This window comes from Heterodontus francisci, unplaced genomic scaffold (assembly GCF_036365525.1).
Source record: "Heterodontus francisci isolate sHetFra1 unplaced genomic scaffold, sHetFra1.hap1 HAP1_SCAFFOLD_162, whole genome shotgun sequence".
Lineage (NCBI taxonomy): Eukaryota > Metazoa > Chordata > Chondrichthyes > Heterodontiformes > Heterodontidae > Heterodontus > Heterodontus francisci.
The window spans coordinates 251161-259532 of record NW_027140217.1 but is presented as its reverse complement, the minus strand read 5'-3'; positions in this window follow the sequence as shown (position 1 = coordinate 259532).

Genomic DNA, 8372 nt, shown 5'->3' with positions numbered 1-8372 from the left:
TCTGAAAGTGTCAGAGAGTGTCTGAGTGTGTCTGAGATTGTCAGAGAGTGTCAGAGAGTGTCAGAGAGTACCAGAGAGTGTCAGAGAGTGTCAGAGAGTGATAGAGAGTGTCAGAAAGTGATAGAGAGTGTCAGAGAGTGTCTGGGTGTGTATGAGATTGTCAGAGAGTGTCAGAGGGAGATAGAGAGTGTCAGAGTGTATTAGAGAGTATCAGAGAGTGTCAGAGATTGTCAGATAGTGATAGAGAGTGTCTGAGACTGTCTGAGAGTGTCAGCGAGTGTCAGATAGTGATAGAGAGCGTCAGAGAGTGTGTGAGAGTGTTAGGGTGTATCAGAGAGTGTCAGACAGTGTGAGAGAGTGTCTGAGACTGTCTGAGAGTGTCAGATTGAGTCAGAGAGTGATAGAGAGTGCCAGAGATTGCCTGAGAGTGTTAGAGTGTATCAGAGAGTGTCAGAGAGTGAATGAGAGTGGTAGAGAGTGTCTGAGTGTGTCAGAGAGTGTCTGAGAGTGTCAGAGTGTATCAGAGAGTGTCAGAGAGTGTCAGCGAGTGTCTGAGAGTGCCAGAGTGTATCAGAGAGTGTCAGAGAGTTTCAGAAAGTGTCAGAGAGTGTCAGAGAGTGATAGAGAGTGTGTGAGACTGTCTGAGAGTGTCAGAGTGCATCAGAGAGTGTCAGAGAGTGTCTGAGAGTGCCAGAGTGTGTCAGAGTGTGTCAGAGAGTGTCAGAGAGTGATAGAGAGTGATAGAGAGTGTCAGAGAGTGATAGAGTGTGCCAGAGAGTGTCTGAGAGTGTCAGAGAGTGTGAAAGAGTGTCAGAGAGTGTCAGAGAGTGTGCGAGTGTCAGAGAGTGTCAGAGAGTGATACAGAGAAGGCTGAGAGTGATAGAGAGTGTCAGAGACTGTCAGAGAGTAATTGAGAGTGATTGAGAATGATTCACAGTGATAGAGAGTGTCAGAGAGTGTCAGAGAGTGATAGAGTGTGCCAGAGAGTGTCTGAGATGGTCAGAGAGGGTCACAGAGTGTCAGAGAGTGCGAAAGAGTGTCAGAGAGTGGCAGAGAGTGTGCGAGTGTCAGAGAGTGTCAGAGAGGGGTAGAGAGTGGCAGAGAGTGTCTGAAAGTGTCAGAGAGTGTCTGAGAGTGATAGAGAGTGTCGGAGAGTGTCGGAGAGTGTCAGAGAGTGTCAGAGAGTGTCAGAGAGTGATAGAGAGTGATAGAGAGTGTCTGAAAGTGTCAGAGAGTGATATAGAGTGATAGAGAGTGGCAGAGAGTGTCTGAAAGTGTCATAGAGTGATAGAGAGTGTCTGAGTGTGTCAGAGAGTGTCAAAAAGGGATAAAGTTTGTCAGACAGTGTCAGAGAGTGTCAGAGAGTGTGAGAGAATGTCAGAGAGTATGAGAGAGTGTCAGAGAGTGTCAGAGAGTGTGATAGTGTCAGAGAGTGTCAGATAGTGTCAGCGAGTGTCAGAGAGGGACAGAGTGTGTCAGAGTGTGTCAGAGTGTGTCAGAGAGTGTCAGAGAGTGTGAGAGAGTGTGAGAGAGTGTGAGAGTGTCAGAGAGTGTCAGAGACTGTCAGAGAGTGATAGAGAGTAGCAGAGAGTGTCTGAAAGTGTCAGAGAGTGTCAGAGAGTGATAGAGAGTGATAGACAGTGTCAGAGAGTGTCAGAGAGTGATAGAAAGTGATAGAGAGTGGCAGAGAGTGTCTGAAAGTGTCAGCGAGTGATATAGAGTGACGGAGAGTGGCAGAGAGTGTGTGAAAGTGTCAGAGAGTGTCAGAGTGTGTTCGAGAGTGTCAGAGAGTGTCTGAGTGTGTCTGAGATTGTCAGAGAGTGGCAGAGAGTGATAGAGAGTGATAGAGAGTGTCAGAGAGTCTCAGAGAGTGTCAGGGAGGGTCAGAGAGTGTCAGAGAGTGTGAGAGAGGGTCAGAGAGAGTGTCAGAGAGTGTCAGATAGTCATAGAGAGTGTCAGAGAGTGGCAGAGAGTTTCAGAGAGTGATAGAGAGGGATAGAGAGTGGCAGAGAGTGTCTGAAAGTGTCAGAGAGTGTCTGAGTGTGTCTGAGATTGTCAGAGAGTGTCAGAGAGTGTCAGAGAGTATCAGAGAGTGTCAGAGAGTGTCAGAGAGTGATAGAGAGTGTCAGAAAGTGATAGAGAGTGTCAGAGAGTGTCTGAGTGTGTATGAGATTGTCAGAGAGTGTCAGAGAGAGATAGAGAGTGTCAGAGAGTGATACAGAGAAGGCTGAGAGTGATAGAGAGTGTCAGAGACTGTCAGAGAGTAATTGAGAGTGATTGAGAATGATTCACAGTGATAGAGAGTGTCAGAGAGTGTCAGAGAGTGACAGAGTGTGCCAGAGAGTGTCTGAGAGGGTCAGAGAGGGTCAGAGAGGGTCAGAGAGGGTCAGAGAGTGTGAAAGAGTGTCAGAGAGTGGCAGAGAGTGTGCGAGTGTCAGAGAGTGTCAGAGAGGGATAGAGAGTGTCAGAGAGTGGCAGAGAGTGTCTGAAAGTGTCAGAGAGTGTCTGAGAGTGATAGAGAGTGTCGGAGAGTGTCAGAGAGTGTCAGAGAGTGTCAGAGAGTGTCAGAGAGTGATATAGAGTGATAGAGAGTGATAGAGAGTGGCAGAGAGTGTCTGAAAGTGTCATAGAGTGATAGAGAGTGTCTGAGTGTGTCAGAGAGTGATAAAGTTTGTCAGAGAGTGTCAGAGAGTGTCAGAGAGTGTGAGAGAATGTGAGAGTGTCAGAGAGTGTCAGAGACTGTCAGAGAGTGATAGAGAGTAGCAGAGAGTGTGATAGTGTCAGAAAGTGTCAGATAGTGTCAGAGAGTGTCAGAGAGGGACAGAGTGTGTCAGAGAGTGTCAGAGAGTGTGAGAGAGTGTGAGAGTGTCAGAGAGTGTCAGAGACTGTCAGAGAGTGATAGAGAGTAGCAGAGAGTGTCTGAAAGTGTCAGAGAGTGTCAGAGAGTGATAGAGAGTGTCAGAGAGTGTCAGAGAGTGATAGAAAGTGATAGAGAGTGGTAGAGAGTGTCTGAAAGTGTCAGCGAGTGATATAGAGTGACAGAGAGTGGCAGAGAGTGTGTGAAAGTGTCAGAGAGTGTCAGAGAGTGTCTGAGTGTATCTGAGATTGTCAGAGAGTGGCAGAGAGTGGCAGAGAGTGGCAGAGAGTGGCAGCGAGTGATAGAGCGTGTCAGAGAGTCTCAGAGAGTGTCAGGGAGGCTCAGAGAGTGTCAGAGAGTGTGAGAGAGGGTCAGAGAGAGTGTCAGAGAGTGTCAGATAGTCATAGAGAGTGTCAGAGAGTGGCAGAGAGTTTCAGAGAGTGATAGAGAGGGATAGAGAGTGGCAGAGAGTGTCTGAAATTGTCAGAGAGTGTCTGAGTGTGTCTGAGATTGTCAGAGAGTGTCAGAGAGTGTCAGAGAGTACCAGAGAGTGTCAGAGAGTGTCAGAGAGTGATAGAGAGTGTCAGAAAGTGATAGAGAGTGTCAGAGAGTGTCTGGGTGTGTATGAGATTGTCAGAGAGTGTCAGAGAGAGATAGAGAGTGTCAGAGTGTATTAGAGAGTATCAGAGAGTGTCAGAGATTGTCAGATAGTGATAGAGAGTGTCTGAGACTGTCTGAGAGTGTCAGCGAGTGTCAGATAGTGATAGAGAGCGTCAGAGAGTGTGTGAGAGTGTTAGGGTGTATCAGAGAGTGTCAGACAGTGTGAGAGAGTGATAGAGTGTGGTAGAGAGTGTCTGAGTGTGTCAGAGTGTGTCTGAGAGTGTCACAGTGTATCAGAGAGTGTCAGAGAGTGATGGAAAGTGTAAGAGATTGTCAGAGAGTGTCAGAGAGTGTCAGAGAGTGATAGAGAGTGTCAGAGAGTGTCAGAGAGTGTGAGAGAGTGTCAGAGAGTGTGAGAGAGTGTCAGAGAGTGTCAGGGAGAGTGAGAGTGTCAGAGAGTGTGAGAGTGTCAGAAAGTGTCAGACAGTGACAGAGAGTGTCTGAGTGGGTCAGAGAGTGTCAGAGAGTGTGTGAGAGAGTGTGAGATTGTCAGAGAGTGTGAGAGTGTCACAGAGTGTCAGAGAGTGATAGAGAGTGAGAGAGAGTGTCAGAGATTGTCAGAGAGTGATAGAAAGTGTCAGAGAGTGATAGAGTGTGTCTGAGAATGTCAGAGAGTGATGGAGAGTGTCAGAGAGTGATAGAGGTTGTCTGAGAGTTTCAGAGAGTGAGAGAGAGATTCTGAGAGTGTCAGAGTGTGTCAGAGAGTGATAGCGATTGATAGAGAGAGTCTGAGAGTGTCAGAGTGTGACAGAGAGTGTCTGAGAGTGACAGAGAGTGTCTGAGAGTGACAGCGAGTGTCTGACTGTGTCAGTGAGTGTCAGAGAGTGATAAAGAGAGATAGAGAGTGATAGAGAGTTTCAGAGTGTGTCTTTGAGTGATAGAGAGTGTCAGACAGTGTCAGAGTGTGATAGAGAGTGTCAGAGAGTGACAGAGAGTGACAGAGAGTGATATAGAGTGTCAGAGAGTGATAGAGAGTGATTGAGAGTGTCAGAGAGTGTCAGAGAGCGATAGAGAGTGTCAGAGAGAGATAGAGAGTGTCAGAGAGTGATAGAGAGTGTCTGAGAGTGTCAGTGAGTGTCAGAGAGTGATAGAGAGTGTCTGAGAGTGTCAGAGAGTGATAGAGAGTGATAGAGAGCCTCTGAGAGTGTCAGAGAGTGAAAGAGAGTGATAAAGAGTGTCAGAGAGTGACAGAGAGTGACAGAGAGTGTCTGAGAGTGATAGAGAGTGTCAGAGAGTGTCAGAGAGTGACAGAGAGTGTCAGAGAGTGATAGAGAGTGTCTGAGAGTGACAGAGAGTGTCAGTGAGTGTCTGAGAGTGATAGAGAGTGATAGAGAGTGATAGACAGTTTCAGAGTGTGTCATTGAGTGATAGAGAGTGTTAGACAGTGTCAGAGTGTGATAGAGAGTGTCTGAGAGTGTCAGAGAGTGTCAGAGTGTGTCAGAGAGTGATAGAGCGTGATAGAGAGTGTTAGAGAGTGTCATAGAGTGATAGAGAGTGTCTGAGAGTGATAGAGAGTGTCAGAGAGTGATGGAGAGTGTCAGAGAGTGATAGAGAGTGACAGAGAGGGTCTGAGACTGTCAGAGAGTGTCAGAGAGTGTCAGAGTGTGTCAGAGAGTGATGGAGAGTGTCAGAGAGTGATAGAGAATGACAGAGAGGGTCTGAGAGTGTCAGAGAGTGATAGAGAGTGTCAGAGAGTGATAGAGAGAGATAGAGAGTGTCTGAGAGTGATAGAGAGTGTCAGAGATTGATGGAGAGTGTCAGAGAGTGATAGAGAGTGTCAGATAGGGTCTGAGAGTGTCAGAGAGAGTCAGAGAGTGATAGAGAGTGTCAGAGAGTTTTAGAGAGTGATAGAGAGTGTCTGAGAGTGATAGAGAGTGTCAGAGAGTGATGGAGAGTGTCAGAGAGTGATAGAGAGTGACAGAGAGAGTCTGAGAGTGTCAGAGAGTGTCAGAGTGTGTCAGAGAGTGATGGAGAGTGTCAGAGAGTGATAGAGAGTGACAGAGAGGGTCTGAGAGTGTCAGAGAGTGTCAGAGTGTGTCAGAGAGTGACAGAGAGTGAGAGAGAGTGTCAGAGAGTGTCACAGAGTGATAGAGAGTGTCAGAGTGTGTCAGAGAGTGATAGAGTGTGATTGAGTGTGTCAGAGAGTGTCAGAGAGCGATAGACAGTTTCAGAGAGTGATGGAGAGTGTCTGAGATTGTCTGAGAGTGACAGAGAGTGAAAGAGAGTGTCTGAGAGTGTCAGTGAGTGTCAGAGAGTGATAGAGAGTGTCAGAGAGTGTCATAGAGTGATGGAGAGTGTCAGAGAGTGTCAGAGAGTGTCAGAGAGTGTCAGAGAGTGATAGAGAGTGATAGAGAGTGATAGAGAGTGATAGAGAGTGTCAGAGTGTGTCAGTGAGTTTCAGAGAGTGATAGAGAGTCATAGAGAGTGTCACAGAGTGTCATTGATTAATAGAGAGTGTCAGAGAGTGTCAGAGATTGATCGAGAGTGATAGAGAGTGTCAGAGAGTGTCAGAGAGTGAAAGAGAGTGATAGAGTGTGTCAGAGTGTGTCAGAGAGTGATAGAGAGTGATAGAGAGAGTCAGAGAGCGTTAGAGAGTTATAGAGAGTGTCAGAGAGTGATAGAGAGTGTCAGAGAGTGTCAGAGAGTGATACGGAGTGTGATAGAGAGTGCCTGAGAGTGTCAGAGTGTGTCAGAGAGTGTCAGAGAGTGATGGAGTGTGGTAGAGAGTGTCACGGAGGGTCATTGAGTGATAGAGAGTGTCAGAGAGTCTCAGAGAGTGATAGGGAGTGTCAGAGAGTGACAGAGAGAGTCTGAGAATGTCAGAGAGCGATAGAGAATGTCAGAGAGTGATAGAGAGTGATAGAGAGTCTCTGAGAGTGTCAGAGAGTTTCAGAGAGTGAGAGAGAGATTCTGAGAGTGTCAGAGAGTGTCAGAGAGTGATAGAGAGTGATAGAGAGTCTCAGAGAGTGTCAGAGAGTGTCGGAGAGCGAAAGAGAGTGTCAGTGAGTGATAGAGAGTGTCAGAGAGTGATAGAGAGTGTCTGAGAGTGTCTGAGAGTGACAGAGAGTGTCTGAGAGTGACAGCGAGTGTCTGAGAGTGTCAGTGAGTGTCAGAGAGTGATAGAGAGTGAAAGGGTGTGATAGACAGTTTCAGAGTGTGTCATTGAGTGATAGAGAGTGTCAGAGAAGTGTCAGAGTGTGATAGAGATTGTCAGAGAGTCTCAGAGAGTGATAGAGAGTGTAAGAGAGTGATAGAGAGTGATAGAGAGTGTCAGAGATTGATAGAGAGTGACAGAGAGTGACAGACAGTGTCTGAGAGTGTCAGAGAGTGTCAGAGTGTGTCAGAGAGTGATAGAGAGTGATAGAGAGTGTTAGAGAGTGTCATAGAGTGGCTGAGAGTGTCAGAGTGTTTCAGAGAGTGATAGAGAGTGATTGAGTGTGTCAGAGAGTGTCAGAGAGCGATAGAGAGTGTCAGAGAGTGATAGAGAGTGTCAGAGAGCGATAGAGAGTGTCTGAGAGTGTCTGAGAGTGACAGAGAGTGAAAGAGCGTGTCTGTGAGTGCCAGTGAGTGATAGAGAGTGATAGTGACCCTCTGAGAGTGTCAGAGAGTGTCAGAGAGTGATAGAGAGTGTCAGAGTGTGTCAGAGAGTGAGAGAGTGTGATTGAGTGTGTCAGAGAGTGTCAGAGAGCGATAGACAGTTTCAGAGAGTGATAGAGAGTGTCTGAGATTGTCTGAGATTGTCAGAGAGTGAAAGAGAGTGTCTGAGAGTGTCAGTGAGTGTCAGAGAGTGATAGAGAGTGTCTGAGAGTGTCAGTGAGTGATAGAGAGTGATAGAGAGCCTCTGGGAGTGTCAGAGAGTGATAGTGAGTGGCAGAGAGTGTCTGAGAGTGTCAGTGAGTGTCAGAGAGTGATAGAGAGTGTCAGAGAGTGATAGAGAGTGATAGAGAGTGTCAGAGATTGATAGAGAGTGATAGAGAGTGTCAGAGTGTGTCAGAGAGTTTCAGAGAGTGTTAGAGAGTCATACAGAGTGTCCCAGAGTGTCATTGATTAATAAAGAGTGTCAGAGAGTGTCACAGATTGATAGAGAGTGATAGAGAGTGTCAGAGAGTGAAAGAGATTGATAGAGAGTGACAGAGTGTGTCAGAGAGTGATAGAGAGTGATAGAGAATGTCAGAGAGAGTTAGAGAGTTACAGAGAGTGTCAGAGAGTGACAGAGAGTGTCAGAGAGTGTCAGAGAGTGATATGGAGTGTGATAGAGAGTGCCTGAGAGTGTCAGAGTGTGTCAGAGAGTGTCAGAGAGTGATGGAGAGTGATAGAGAGTGTCACAGAGGGTCATTGAGTGATAGAAAGTGTCAGAGAGTGTCAGAGAGTGATAGTGAGTGTCAGAGAGTGATAGAGAGTGATAGGGAGTGTCAGAGAGTGACAGAGAGATTGTGAGAATGTCAGAGAGTGATAGAGAATGTCAGAGAGTGATAGAGAGTGATAGAGAGTCTCTGAGAGTGTCAGAGAGTTTCATAGAGTGAGAGAGAGATTCTGAGAGTGTCAGAGAGTGTCAGAGAGTGATAGAGAAAGATAGAGAGTGATAGAGAGTGTCAGAGAGTGATAGAGAGTGTCTGAGAGTGTCTGAGAGTGACAGAGAGTGTCTGAGAGTGACAGCGAGTGTCTGAGAGTGTCAGTGAGTGTCAGAGAGTGATAGAGTGTGGTCGGGCATGATAGACAGTTTCAGAGTGTGTCATTGAGTGATAGAGAGTGTCAGAGAGTGTCAGAGTGTGATAGAGAGTGTCAGAGAGTGTCAGAGAGTGATAGAGAGTGTAAGAGAGTGTAAGAGAGTGACAGAGAGTGATAGAGAGTGATA